The sequence below is a fragment of the Anolis sagrei genome, chromosome 2 (assembly GCF_037176765.1).
Source record: "Anolis sagrei isolate rAnoSag1 chromosome 2, rAnoSag1.mat, whole genome shotgun sequence".
NCBI lineage: Eukaryota > Metazoa > Chordata > Lepidosauria > Squamata > Dactyloidae > Anolis > Anolis sagrei.
The window spans coordinates 232,836,784-232,852,134 of record NC_090022.1 but is presented as its reverse complement, the minus strand read 5'-3'; the positions used below and the strand labels follow the sequence as shown (position 1 = coordinate 232,852,134).

Genomic DNA, 15,351 nt, shown 5'->3' with positions numbered 1-15,351 from the left:
GACCCAAATTTGTATATTTGATGAGAGATGTCTTGATGCACCATTTGGGATTGTGAGGAGGTCAATTACCATGAGATATTCATATCTATACTTCCAGACTTCCTTGCAAAAAAATCTGTTTGTACAAAAACATGGAGATAGAATTCTAAATGTTCTGCTTAGTTACAGAACTATCTCAGTTGCTTAGTTGAGGAGCATCTCCTGGCCTAGTCCTCACAAGCCTACTCTGCCAGGCATCATCCATGTAGAGAAAAAATATTCCCATCTTGCTGCCAGTAAGGGTACGGACAGATGTCATTTCTATAACCCTGCTGCAGGAAGCATGCTGCAACAAGGATGCACTTCAGGGGTCTTGGTGGATGCAGAGTGAAAACATCATCTACTCACATCCCAATCACTAACAGAAAGGACCCCTTTCTCTCTATTTGTCTAATGCCCAGAAAAGGTAACACAATTGTGACTATGTGGGAGTTCTGAATACAGATTCACTATATATGTATTTGTAAGTTCTTAATTCCAACAATTGTTTGTTTTGCCTAAAATATTGTTTTTACATAACACCAAAATGCAACAAAATTCAACAATCACAAAGCCTTTTCTACTCAACCAAAATGCAACCCATATGTTATGAAAACTTTCAAAGCTCCACTGGCTTCTTCATTAAAATAATACAGGGAGTATATAAGTGATAATGATAGAGTCATGGGCCTAAAAATTGTATTGGATGTTATTTTTGTTGCAATTCAGCTGTTCTGAGGGAGATCACATTGTGGACAACGGGCATTCTTCTTGGCTATGTGAGAATGGGACAAAGGACAGTTAAATTTAAACTCCATTAGCATTTGTAAAATAATGTATCTGAGGATTCTAGCTGTCTCTGTCCACAAGCCCCTTTCTATGGCAGAGAACATTGAAAATCTGGGAAAAAAGTAGGTGATGTATAAGTACAAATTGCCATTACAGTTTAGTCTAAAGGAAAACATTTTATCTTTGTCAGGGATAGAAACCTCAAAGAGTTATGTTCAAATACAGGAAACATATTGGCTTGCTATGTGGACATGCAGCAACATCCAAAATCCTGAGCTTTTTTGTTGTTGTTGTTGCATAAAACTGGTGTATATTGCACAAAATACTTAAAAAAATAACTCAAGTGCATTTAAAGCATGATTTTTCACAAAATAAAGAGTTCTACATATAGGCAGAAAAATAAAATGCATAGATATAAGATAGGTGACATCTGGTTTGGGACATAGAATCATAGAATCTTAGCTTTGGAAGAGACCACAAGGGCCGTCCAGACCATATTTATTTATTATTTATTATTAATGTGCTTGTATACCGCTAATATCTCAGCCTAAATCGGCGACTCATTGCGGTTTACAACAGTTAAAAACAATATTCTTTTATATGTTTACTTTACTGTGCAATCACATTGGCTTTTCCAGTTGTTTTCCATTATTCTTTTTCCGTTGAATCTATTGCCATTGGATTCTGCCCAGTATTTTCCTGACCTTAATAAAATCAGTTTTCCTCTTAAATCCAAGTTTTGTATTTAACTATATTCTTCTTTGTCCAATCCCACAATTTGAGTTTTATGTGGTCACTAAAGTATCAACTGCTTTGATTTCACTTATTGATTCCAGCTTATTGGTTAGCATCAAGTTCAAGACTGCTGATCCTCTTGTTCCTTTCTCTTCCTTTTTAAATAGAAAATTACCTGCAAGGCACATCAGGAATTTGTTGGAGAGTCAATGCTGAGCAGGGCTCCCAACAGGTATTAGGATAATTGATGTCCCCTATAACTACCAGTTCTTGCTTCTGAAAGATAGACCAGGTGCAACAGGAACACATACAGGAGAACCATAGGCTCTTGGACTGATTTCAATGGATTGTCCTTGACGAATGCACCGGGGATGTCGAGGAGGAGGACAACACTTTTCACCTACACAATTCACACCAACAGGATCACTTTTCTGGAGACCTACACACTACATTGCACAAAAGGGGCCCTGTCATTCCCGAAAGTAAACAGGTCTTGGTAGTAGGCGACTCCCTCCTTAGAGGAACGGAAGCTGTCATTTCCAGACCAGATGGGATGGATCGAGAAATATGCTGCCTACCGGGGGCAAAAAATACACCATATCACTCAGAGGCTCACCAGGCTCCTCAAGACCTATCACCGTCCTCCCCTCATGTTGATTCATGTAGGAACCAATGATACAGCAAGGCATACGTTTCAAAAGATCACAAATGATTTTCGAGCTCTAGGAGCAAAGCTAAAAGAATGTAATGTACAGGTGGTCTTTTCATCCCTCCTCCCTGTTTTAAGACACGGACCCACAAGAGCCAGAAAAATAGTACAGGTCAATGACTGGCTTAGAAAATGGTGTCAGGAGGAACGCTTTGGCTTCCTCGACCATGGCCTGCTATTCCAGGAGGATGGCCTACTGGCAAGGGATGGGGTGCATCTCACACAAGTAGGAAAACACCTTTTTGCTCACAGACTCGCAAACCTCATTAGACGCACTTTAAACTAGGTCCACCGGGGGAGGGGGACAACAGCCTTGCGAACACTACTTTACCCATAATGTCTGGGAATTGCCAGAAGGCTAAACGGAGGGCTGCACAAACACAACAAGGACCAAGTACCAAAAGCACAATAATCCCAATTAAACAGCTCAAGGGAAGATCCCAGGGGCTCACATGTCTTTACACTAATGCACAGAGCATGGGAAATAAACAAGACGAACTCCAACTTTTAGCACAACACCACAAATATGATATCATAGGGATCACTGAAACCTGGTGGGATGACTCCTATCGCTGGAATGTAGATATCGAGGGGTATAACCTCTTTCACAGAAACCGAACAAAGGGGAGAGGAGGCGGAGTAGCCTTATATGTCAAAAACTCTTATGCTACAGAAGAGATTCAAGACAGCAATCTGGGAAACCAGCTTGAAATCATCTGGATAAGAATCAAGGGAACTGGGACTCAAAAAGATGTCGTTGTAGGCGTCTACTACAGACCCCCAAGCCAGGAGGAAGAACTTGATGAAGTCTTCTGCCAACAGTTGACCAAACAGGCACAGAGAAGAGATGTAGTAGTCATGGGCGATTTCAACTATCCCGATATTTGCTGGAAAACAAACTCGGCCAAGAGTACAAGGTCCAACAAATTCCTCGCTTGCCTTGCAGACAATTTCATGGTCCAGAAGGTAGAAGAGGCAACAAGGGGATTGGCTACTCTTGATCTCATCCTAACAAATGCGGAGGACCTGATCGATGCGGTCGAAGTGGTAGGATCCTTAGGGGCAAGTGACCATGTGCTCCTGCAATTTGAGGTACAAAGGAAGGCCGAAACTAAGACAAGTCAAACCCGCATTTTGGACTTTAGGAGAGCTGATTTCCAAAAAATGAAGGAAACACTGAGCAGCATTCCGTGGACACAGATACTAAAAGACAAGGGAGTTACGGATGGATGGGAATTTCTCAAGAGTGAAATACTCAAGGCGCAATTGCAAACCGTGCCAACAAAGAGAAAAAATAGGACAAGTGCAAAGAAGCCAGAATGGATGTCCAAAGAACTTCTAACTGTGCTAAGACACAAAAGAGACATGCACAAGAAGTGGAAAAAGGGAGAAATCACCAAAGAAGAATTCAAACAAATAGCCAACACCTGTAGGGAAAAGGTCCGCAAGGCTAAAGCAAGAAACGAGCTCAGACTTGCCAGGGACATTAAAAACAATAAAAAGGGCTTCTATTCTTATGTCAATAGAAAAAGGAAAAACAAGGAGGCGATAGGACCTCTTCGAGGAGAAGATGGGGCAATGCTGACAGGGGATAGGGAAAAGGCAGAACTACTTAATGCCTTCTTTGCCTTGGTCTTCTCACAAAAAGTGAGTCTTCAACCTCAGCAAGATGGAGTGGATGAGGGATTGGAGGACATCCAACCCCAAATTGGGAAAGAAGTAGTCCAGGAATACCTGGCCGCTCTTAACGAGTTCAAGTCCCCAGGGCCAGATCAACTACACTCCAGAGTATTGAAGGAACTATTTCGGAACCATTGGCAACCATCTTTGAGAGTTCTTGGAGAACAGGAGAAGTTCCAGCAGATTGGAGGAGGGCCAATGTGGTCCCAATCTTCAAGAAGGGAAAAAAGGATGACCCAAACAACTACCGTCCGGTCAGCCTCACGTCGATACCGGGCAAGATTCTGGAAAAGATTGTTAAGGAAGCGGTCTGCAGACACTTAGAAACAAATGCAGTCATCGCTAATAGTCAACATGGCTTTATCTGGAGAACAAGCCCTATGAGGAGCAGCTTAGGGAACTGGGCATGTTTAGCCTGAAGAAGAGAAGGCTGAGAGGAGATATGATAGCCACGTATAAATATGTGAGAGGAAGCCACAGGGAGGAGGGAGCAAGCTTGTTTTCTGCTTCCTTGGAGACTAGGACGCGGAACAATGGCTTCAAACTACAAGAGAGGAGATTCCATCTGAACATTAGGAAGAACTTCCTGATTGTGAGAGCCGTTCAGCAGTGGAACTCTCTGCCCCGGAGTGTGGTGGAGGCTCCTTCTTTGGAAGCTTTTAAGCAGAGGCTGGATGGCCATTTGTCAGGGGTGATTTGAATGCAATATTCCTGCTTCTTGGCAGGGGGTTTGACTGGATGGCCCATGAGGTCTCTTCCAACTCTTTGATTCTATGGTTCTATGATTTCTAAGATTTGTTTAAGAATCAAATATCACTTTACCTTATTTTTGTAGCCTATAGTTAATTCCTACAACAGTGTTGTTTTTACTGTTTTTCTTCATTTATATTTTATCCAAATGTTCTCCACTGGTCCACTTTGTTCATTTGTGTTAATTTCTTCACAAGTGAATTTATATTTGACATTTAATGCTTCCCCCTCCTTTTCTTCCTTGTCTAATCTTTTTGAACAAATTACATCATTTATAACCATGTGCTCCACCACTACCCTCACTTCATTAATTACTACAGCTTAAATAATTATGAAGTGGTTTAATTAGCCCAATTACTACCTGGTTGGATTAATAGTTATGTAATTATTGTCAACTAGTCAAACATATAACTGTAATAATTCCTTTCACAAAATAGTGTATCATATGGTATCTGGAATTTTATAAGACATACAAACAGCAACACTAGCTTGACTTATTGTTGCACGATAATAATAAATCCAGTATAAAAGTTTAAAATGCCCAGGAAATATCTGATGCTGTGATCTGTGTGCACTGACCTTGGAAGATGCTTGTAAATAATCATGTTGTAAAAATAGCACAAAATATAAGGTTTCTTTTGAGATTTTTTAGAGTGAGTCTTCATCAAAAATGAATTTAAGCAGATTTAGTTCTTCAGCTGCATTGTGTCTGATACCTTGTTTGATTCCCTGTAAGAAAATTCACCTAGAAATAAAAATAATACCATTCAATGACATTGTTTTGTCAAGTTAACAACACTCAGGCGTTGATCCCATAAGTAGTAGGGGCATGCAATTCCTGTAAACCCTGTGCCATTTTTAGTGTTGGATTTTTGGCTGCCCCCTTTCCATTTTTTTCAGGAACTGCCTGAATTCAGGAGGGGAAAACACAGTTTATCGATCTGTCATCTGGAAATTGCCTTTTCACTCTGAGAAGATCCGGACCATTGGTAGCAATGGGGGAAATTCTGAGGCTCCCCCTTCTGTCATATTTTTTTTGCTATCAGGACAAAAATGCCCCCATGTGGAGGACATATTTACCACTGCAAGACCACCACGTTTCAGAATGTTTGGATCATCTACTGATTTTAAAGAAATTCTTAAATTTTCTAGAAATTAAATCTCTTTTACAACCCCCCCCCCAAAAAAAAAAAGATATTCCTTGGAATTTCTCCACAGCAACAATATAGGAGCAGTGGCAAGGCACCATTTATGCCAACTTTCATAAAGATCCACACATTCCACAATTTATAGAAATTTTAAAAAGTTTTTTACTAATAAAACAAATACTTTTCCTAAGCTTTTGCATTTCTACATGGTTGTCAAACCAGGTAAACTGGGGCAGGAGTACACAAAAGCCCGAAAGGGGGGGGGGATGGGAGGGAAATGGGAAGGGAATAAATGAGTCAGTCAATGAGGTGAACAAGAAGAAGAAAGAACTTTAAAATAAATAAATAAATAAATATTTGGGCGGGAGGTACAGGAGAAAGTACAGCGGCAAGAAAATAGTGCTAGGGAGGGATTGAATTCTCCCTGTGAGGACTCAAGGGAGGCAAGCTATGCCCTCCCTTCACTAAACTATCACCACCCCAAAAAAGGTAAAAAATATTTAAACAAACACTCCCCAAAAATGTTCTTTTACAGCCCCCCCAACCACATGCCCACCTTCACTTCCCAAGCAGAATACTAAAAAGAAGGACTGAAAGATATTAAACTAATAATATTTTTAATAAATTTGCCAAAGGAAACAATTAGAATTGAGTCCAAAAGCAATTCTAAGCAGTGATGGCACTGAGATAAAACATGGTTCTAACTAGCATATGATCTTCCTCTCTCAGAAGCCAGGATATTATAGGAAAATGGACGAACTCGCCCTGGTATATATAGATCAGCTTGGTGAAAAGACACGTGATCTGCTTTCTTGCTCTGATGTGTTCAGGCAAGACTGGGGGGGGGGGGGATCCCCTGCACCCGGGGCTGCTGCCATGGTGCTCCCAAAAATAACTGAAAACAGCCAATATTGGCAGCCACATGGTCAATTTTGGCAGAGTCAATCAAAGGCCTCTCACCCATTCCAGTGATTCATTCCACCAAACTGCTGGATATCCTGGATCTCTGGGTTGTTGTAAGTATTTTGGGCTTTATGGCCATGGTCTAGAAGCATTCTCTCCTGATGTTCTGCCTGCATCTGTGGGAGGCATTTTCAGAGGTTGTGAGGTCTGTTGGAAACTAGGAAAATTGGGTTCCAATAAACCTCATAACCTCTGAGGATGCCTGCCACAGATGCAGGCGAAACGTCAGGATATAATGTTTCTAGAATACAGCCTGAAAAACCTACAACCATCCAGTGATTCTGGACAGGAAAGCCTTTGACAATACATTTTCCAGACCTTGTTTTGAAAAATGACACCATGCACACCCCTAATAAGCAGCAATAGTTGTTAACTTTCCATTTCAGAGTCAAAGTCACAATCTTAACTTTTAATATGTATGGAATCAGTGTTAGATGTAATAGCAGCTACATAGCATACTAATGTCTTCAGACAATGACCTTGGAGCACTCAGAATTAAAAACAGTCACTGCTATTTTCCCTAATTACTAGAATGATTAAGTCTTCAGATGAATCTTCACTCTAAATATTTTTGCAAAGCATAATTACATAGTACACCCCTTGAACGAATTTTATTGCTAAGTTCTGCGTTCAGGTTCTAAATTATTAAATATTTAAGTATGAATCAACTGATTAAACATGGATCTTGGTTAAAGTTGACTGGAAGAAATAACTTTTCCCAGTTTTGTGTAGCAATGAGTTATTGGGAATCTATCTCCTTTAATGGATGCTCCATCTCACAGTCTGATGGGCTTCAACATGTGTACTTAAAAGTGGATGGCTGTGACAGGATACAGATTCTGTTAGAATTATAGAATGACAAAGTTTAAAGAGACCATATGGGCCATCCAGTCCAACCACTTGCCATGCAGGAAAAACACAAAGTACCCCTGCTAGATGGCTATCCAGCCTCTATTTAAAAGCCTCCAAAGAAGTAGTTTCCACCATGCCCCAAGGTCCTTATAGTCAGGAAGATCTTCTTAACATTCAGGTGGAATCTCCTTTCCTGTAATTTGAACCTTATTGCTCTGCATCCTCATCCCCAGGAAAAACAATGATGAAATCCATGGGGCAGAGACTAGAGTGATGATGTTGAAAGACTCAAAGTAAGTCCAATCAAACATGGGCTAGAACTCATTGGAAAGTCTATGCTGTGGTAGGGGTAGCAATGAAACCATCCATCTTCACTGTCATCATTACATCTGCACAATGTCATCCAGTGTAGTTTTAATCAGGGTTTTTTTATATTCTACCCAGAAAGAGTAGGAGATATATATATATATATATATATATATATATATATATATATACACACACACACACACACACACACACACACACATACATTTTTATATATCAGCAATTAACTGCGAAGAGACTTCACATATACAATTTGACTTGAATCCAGTAGTTGATACAGATCTGGTGTATGTAACTTTGGTCCTGTTTTTCAAGTGTGGTTGGATATTTCAATTTGTGCAACCTGAGGATCTTTGGAGAGGTAAGAGTCAACGTGTATTCTAGGTGTTGAAAAGCAAATGTGGGTGCTTCACTAGAGCAATGCAGTTTTCTATCTTGTCTGAAAGAGACTGTAATGACACCATTACTAAAAAAAGAAATGAGACAGAGCTTTGTTTGCCCTAGTAAACAATCTAGGGAGGGAATGAAACAAGGAAAGAATGTAGTTGGTTCTTCTGAACGTTTCAGCTGCTTTTAGTATCATTGACCATGGTATCCTTTTGAGTCACTTCTCAGGGATGGGACTTAGGAACACTTTTTACAATGGCTCTGGGCTTTCTTGATGAAGCAACATAGCAAATGGGAACTGTCTGGCCACTTACCTTTAGGTCTTGGACCTTTCCCTCATGCTGTTCACATGAAAGATATATCCCCTGGATATCACTTAATTTTTCCTTTCCATTCAGTTCCAAGAAAACTTTTGGTAATAAACCAGTGTCTACTGTCTGAAATAGACTGGATGAGGGTGGACAAATGGAAACCTAATCCAGTTCAACCCTTGCTGGCCACCTAAAAATATTCTTTCTTTACCAAGACCTGAAAAGATAAAAATATATTTCTATACAAGATGTTTATTCATGCCCATTTGCTGAATGACATGTGCATAGAATTTAGTTATATCAACTATTGTACATGACTGTATACTCATATAAGATATACATCTTACCTTGATACATTTCTTCAAATGCTCAAGCAGAAACTCCTAGTTGTAAACTAGTTCAAACAAGAGAATAAATAAAGGGTTGGGAGAGAGGGGAGGTTGAAAAAAGAATTCAGTGTGTGAAATCACATTCACTCTGCAATTTAGAGATGTACTTAATTGGTCTCAAGATACTGTAAAAGACAAAAGTTCTCTGCCCACAATTCAGATTTAATTTTTAAACTGAGATCATTACTGTGTATTTAGGGCAAACATATTAAGTTGTCAATAGCCCAGTTGTGCACTGAAATATTTTATGTGGGTTGTAATGGAAGAACATCATCAACTAACATTTGATCTTGAATGAAATCAGAGGAAAAGTAGATTTTAAAAACCCTATAAAACACACAGAAGAAGACAAAAGAACACCAACTGACACTGTAATAGAGTTAGAAGAATCCCAGTAAGATTATTCTAAAGCACAGTTTTCAAAAGATGTTTTTATGTACTAATCAGCTCAGAACCTTTGGGAATGCAAAGGGTTGTGGATAAATAATTCCCAATTTACACATCAGTCTGGGAGTGAAGTCAAATATAAACTACTGGTAGTTCCCAAGTTATGACCAAAATAGATTCTGTAGGTTTGCACTTAAGTTGAATTTGTTTGTAAGTCAGAACAGATACATTTTTTTCAGTGTAACTCCATCTCTCTCTCTACACACACACACACACACACACACACACACACACACACACACGAGATGACTGGATATATAAGACGACCTCCAACTTTTCCAGTTAAAATATAGAGTTTGGGATATACTTTCTGTATAAGACAAACTCTCTTCCAACGCACACCAATTTTTTTTAAAAAAAGCATCAGATTTGATTTCAATATGGTAATTTTCCTATTACTGTACCTCCTTCTCTGCCTCTCAGATCTTGCACCTGTGCACTTGCACCGCTTCACTGCAGTATTCAGGAGCGAGATCTGAGAGGCAGAAGAGGAGGTACATTAATAGGATACAACAGTGGGCCAGACATGTAAAAGAGGTGTGTTTTTCTGGGCTCAGAGCCACTCTATCTCTTTTTTTCCATACCCCGGGCACCCCAGATGCCTGCAGCTTGCTCCGCCCTTCATTTACACCTTCCCGGTGAGGCACCCCTTCACCTCACCATCGGGACCGCATGGATTTTCTTCTACCTTACTTGTACAGCGTCACCCTTAATGCTTTCATGCAGTCGCTGCATACGGCAGGGACGCAGCCACTTCCATTTTTGGGCTCCCCCACCATATGCAGCAACCTCAGATTCTCCGATCCAGATTGGAAGTTTCAGCACCTGCTCTATAAGATGACTCCCGTTGTATAAGACTACTCTCACGTATAAGACGAATCCCGCGTATAAGATGACTCCTGACTTTTGAGAAAATTTTCTTGGATTAAAAAGTAGTCTTATATGAAAAGTATGGTATATATAAAGTTTTGGATAGAATAGGGAAGGGTTAACACCCTTATGGTATTTGTTTTGCTGACTATGCCCCAGTTCAGAAGATTTCATCGCACTTTCTGTCCCTGTGATAATTGGATTTTGAAAAAAAAAAAAGATTTTTTTGTGGAAACAAGTGGAGAATCCTTTTCCTCATGATAACTCTTTCAGGAGAAATTTCCCTATATAGGAATAGATCTTTCTCACTTCCTGTTATCTCACCCCCACTCTTAACATTGAGTTGTATGTAGGTCGGATGTTTGTAACTTGGGGACTGCTTTTATTTTTTAGAAGTGTGCAAAATTTTGGAATTAGATCAGAATTCGGATGTGGATATACAAATTTGGACATATGAAGCGGGTTTTGAAGCATGCAGGAAAGGTGTGGAGGGGATTTAGAATTTGAATCGCTTACCCATTTTTTCAGAAATATTTTGTAATTTTCGAATGTCTTCCAAGGTTACTTTAATTTTCACACCCATTGAGCAACTTTGTTAAGCCAAGGGATCTTACAGTAAAGCCAAGGGAACTTTTAAGATCTCATTCTTTTGGCCAACACTGCCAGAAGGGAGGTGATGGGCATGGCCAATCTCAGCCATCTTAACTGTAGTTTGGGAAGGCCAGGCCTCCAATGGCAGAGACTACCAAAGGTCCTGCTGTTAAACTACATTTCCCACAAAGTGTATGTACTCAATAGCCAAATGATGGCTGAAGGATCCAAAAGTAGTTGTCTGTAATAGTCTCCATCTAAATATAAAATACAAAGAGGTCTAAAGCAACCAGGCATTAAGCAACTTTTGCAAAGCCAAGAGAACATAAACTGCTTAAAAAGCCAAACTTTTCACTTTTGCCTGATTGCTATGAATAAGGCACTGAAGGGGGAAGCCACAGCCGGTCAACCAGCCCTTTACAGTCAGTCACTAATGATAAAATAAAACGATTGCATCTTAAAATAGGAATAAATGTAAGTAATAGTATAACTATGTCCTAAGTTTTGTGGTTAATTATTTGTCATATAGATACTAGAGAGCCATTCAAGGGGATTGCTGTTGTTACTTTTTGAGGGGGTAATTGATTTGCTGACTGAGCTGTAGAAAGTAATGACCTGTATGGATATGTCTTGAGGGTCCCCTCCAACTCAGTAGAGGAAGCAAATGAATGTCAGAAGAGTTTGGATGTGCCTTTCTGCCCAGAAAAAGGGGGTCAGTCTAGATGTCCCTTGATGGTGTCTGTACTATGATTTCTGTTCTCCACTTGTTTAACACAGTTTGTGTTGCACAAAGTTTCTGGAGTATAACAACTACTTTCAAAGACCACCCAATGAAACAGGAAATAACACTTTCAAACCAGAAACAGATTTTATGTATTATTAAAAATGTTTTTTTAAATATTTTTTTTGAAAATTCACCAAAATTTATGGATAAGTCAAAGGTCCTGAAATTTGGTGAGCTAACAGTGGTCTATGTGTTCTACCACTGTAGCAAGTTTCATCGGGATATTTAAAAATGTGGGAGAGAAGCCCCTCAAGTTTCCTCACTGACAGTAATGTTTTCCTTAATGCACATGCATGACTGCCATTAACATAGTACTTATGAAGATTCTGAAGTTTCTTAAAATTTTGATTATTTTATCACCAAAATTTGGAAGTGCCTTTAGAAATGAAGCACCAGTGCCCCTACTTTTGAACACAGTTTAGAACCATATTTTTTTGGATCACATATGCCTAGTATTTTTATATCAGAATTAACTAAGGCTAGTTTCCTCAATCTTAATTAACTGAAACTGTTACACCAATGGAGGGTCAACACTTTCCATGTATGCCATGTCATCAACTAAAATCGTTATTTGTCCAATAGAGCAAAAATGCCCATTTGGTTTCCTGTGTTTTTAGTCTGGCAGATTTAATTGGAGCTTTGAGTGAGAAGTTTTTAACCCTCCCCTTCGCAAGAGTAATCATTTCAGTCTGAATTGGGTTTTCCTTGTTTGCTGTTAACACTTAAGAAACCATAGGAGACCTTAATCACAGATATCCTGTGTTACATCTCATTCAGTTCTCAGTATGATCCACTTATTTAAAGTACTTAACCTTTATTAAATCATACTTTGCATATGCAGGGTAAGAATTTGTGCTGTAAAAGATTAATACCAGTTAATGGGTGAATTTTGCCAAATATAGAAAAATGTTTATTTTGCTGTCAACAAGATTTGTGCATGTACTTGATAAGAACATCTTTTTTAAAAAAACATAGCAATTTCCCCCCTGTGTGGCCTAGTGTAAAACAATGTATCTCCAGAAAGTTGGAGATGAAAAGGGAGGTTTTTACATTTGTTCTGTGTATTTGTATGTCATTGTTATTCCACTGTATTAAGTCATTGAATGTTTGCCTATCTTTCTGTGTATGTTGTAATTCGCTCTGAGTCCCTTCAGGGAGGTAGAGCAGAATATAAATAAAATGTGTTATTATTGTGTATTTTTATTGTTTCTGTTACATTTCCATATCATGCTGTTCAGTGTGTCAGTCTCTAGATTTGTGGATACAGTCATTGATGTGTCAGCCTATCATCAACTGTATGTGGTTACTCTATCCATTGGAATGCTGCAATTATATGTCTAGAATTTGAAAGCAAAGATTAAAATATGAAATGGCAAATTAAATCATAAAACATATTTAAATGATCATATTAATATATCCATTGTGTCTGCAGAATTTCAATGGGTTTTAAAAAGCTGCTTATTGGGACTGTTGGGATATAATTACATGAAAAACAAATTTGAACAACACAATTTGTAATCATCAAAAATCTTATCTAGCCTTTTCAGAATTTGGAAGTATAGAATTGTTTCAAGATTAGCTTGACAGTGAAGAGCAACTGGTGATCAAATATCTTTGGTGTGCTGTGTACTTATTCTCTAATCCCTCCCTTGTCATTCTGCAGAATAGTTAAAGATTTTTTAATAGATGCTCCCAATATGGATGGGAACACCATGCTATATCTACATGTAGGTGCTAAAAATGATAAGACTGTGAGGTGAAAATGGAAGTAAACTGGTAATCTTAATAGAGATCTTAAGAGCTAAACTACTCTCTGCCTGGATGGGTGAATCACTCTGTTTTGTAAAATCTCTAAGGCCTCAGTCATAATCCCTGTACTGTACAAATCTGCAGCTGAACGTTTGCTGTACTGAGCTATACCCTCCCTTTACTTATTGAAAAAATCATGAAGTCACATGGCCATTTAATGCGAAACAGCAGGTAGGGAGGATTGGATAAATGTATGCCTACATTCCCAGAGTAACAACACCAAGATTCTTGAAAGATCTTTGTGGATCCCAGTGGTGACATCATCATTTCATAGCTGGCTGTGTTATCATAGCAAAAAAAAATAAAAAAAATAATAAAAAAAAGAGGACAAATTCTGTCAGTGACTTGTGGATGTCACTAACAGAATTTTGGGTGATTTATCAAATGTGTTAAAAATGTATGTTTTTTTTGTTGTAAAATAAACAAGTGAATGTGATTTTCCTTCTTCTTGGCAGGGGGTTGGACTGGATGGCCCACAAGGTCTCTTCCAACTCTATGATTCTATGACTATGAAATCAAAATATTTAATCCCTATACTTTTTCATGTTGATATCGTCACCTGCTGTGAAAGGCATGCAGCCTTGAAGCCCAATATACAAAACTTATAACCACCAGTGTGGTGTAGTGATTTCATAATTAGATTATGATGCTGGATTCAAATTTGCCCTTGGCTATGAGAACCCAGTGGGTGACCTCGGGCAAGTTTCACTCTCTCAGTCTCAGAGGAAAGCAAAGGCAAAACCGCCTCTGAATAAATGTTGCCAAGAGAATTTAAAAAGTCAGAAATAACTTAAAAACAAATAACAGATAGATAGATAGATAGATAGATAGATAGATAGATAGATAGATATAGATAATCACCTTTGAGAGGGCTTGAGCAGGAGATCAGCAAGTCAGAAATAACTTAAAAACAAATAACAGATAGATAGATAGATAGATAGATAGATAGATAGATAGATAATCACCTTTGAGAGGGCTTGAGCAGAAGATCAGCATGTACAGGTGTCTTAAGAGTAGGCCAGCTGAGGACAAATTTGGACTGTTAACTTGACTTTAGGGCTTGAGTTGTTTTCTCTTGATATACTGAAGAAGAAATATACTCCTGCTTCAGCATAAGCAATGCTTGGAGTTCAAGTTTACTTAAATGACCCATAACATCTGAGGATGCCTGCCATTGATGTGAACGAAATATCAGGAGAGAAGGCTTCTGGAACATGGCCATCCAGCCCGGAAAATCTCACAGCAGCTCTGTGATTCTGGTCATGAAAGTTTTCGATAACAAAATGACCCATAGTTTGCACATGTCCATACATTTGCAGATCTATCACTTTCTTGCAAGTTAGTGAACAATCTTGCAATAAATCTTTACTTAGCTTGCTAACACTGAGGGTGGAGTTTCTGGATTCTTTCAAAAATGGTTTGTTAATCCCTGGGAGTTTAAGGAGAGTGTTTTAGCTTGTTTGTTCATACATTCACTAGGAGATGCCTACCCTATGCTTTTGGATATACAGTATGACCCATATATCCATGAGAGATACATTTCCTGATTTTGCCTGAAGACAGGAAACCATGGATAATAGTAAACTATTGAAATGAAGGACATCTGGATCAAGAATACAATAAAGACATGCTGGAGAACATAGAAAGTGCTTAGAAGGGAGCATATTTTGCAACAGATGGATAAATAAAACCGTGGATATTGTCCCATGATTACAGAGCTTCACTGCTTTGCAAATAATTGGTCAGGGCTATTTGACTGAAATGTTTTCTCATATATTAGTATTCTTATCTT

General features: G+C 38.8%; 1 protein-coding gene across 2 annotated transcripts in view; it reads left to right on the top strand.

Annotated features, from left to right (window-relative positions):
• The window catches only part of CNTNAP4 (contactin associated protein family member 4), a 330,423-nt gene that overhangs the window by 76,601 nt on the left and 238,471 nt on the right, over positions 1-15,351 (top strand). The gene's annotated exons all lie outside the window — the stretch shown is intronic.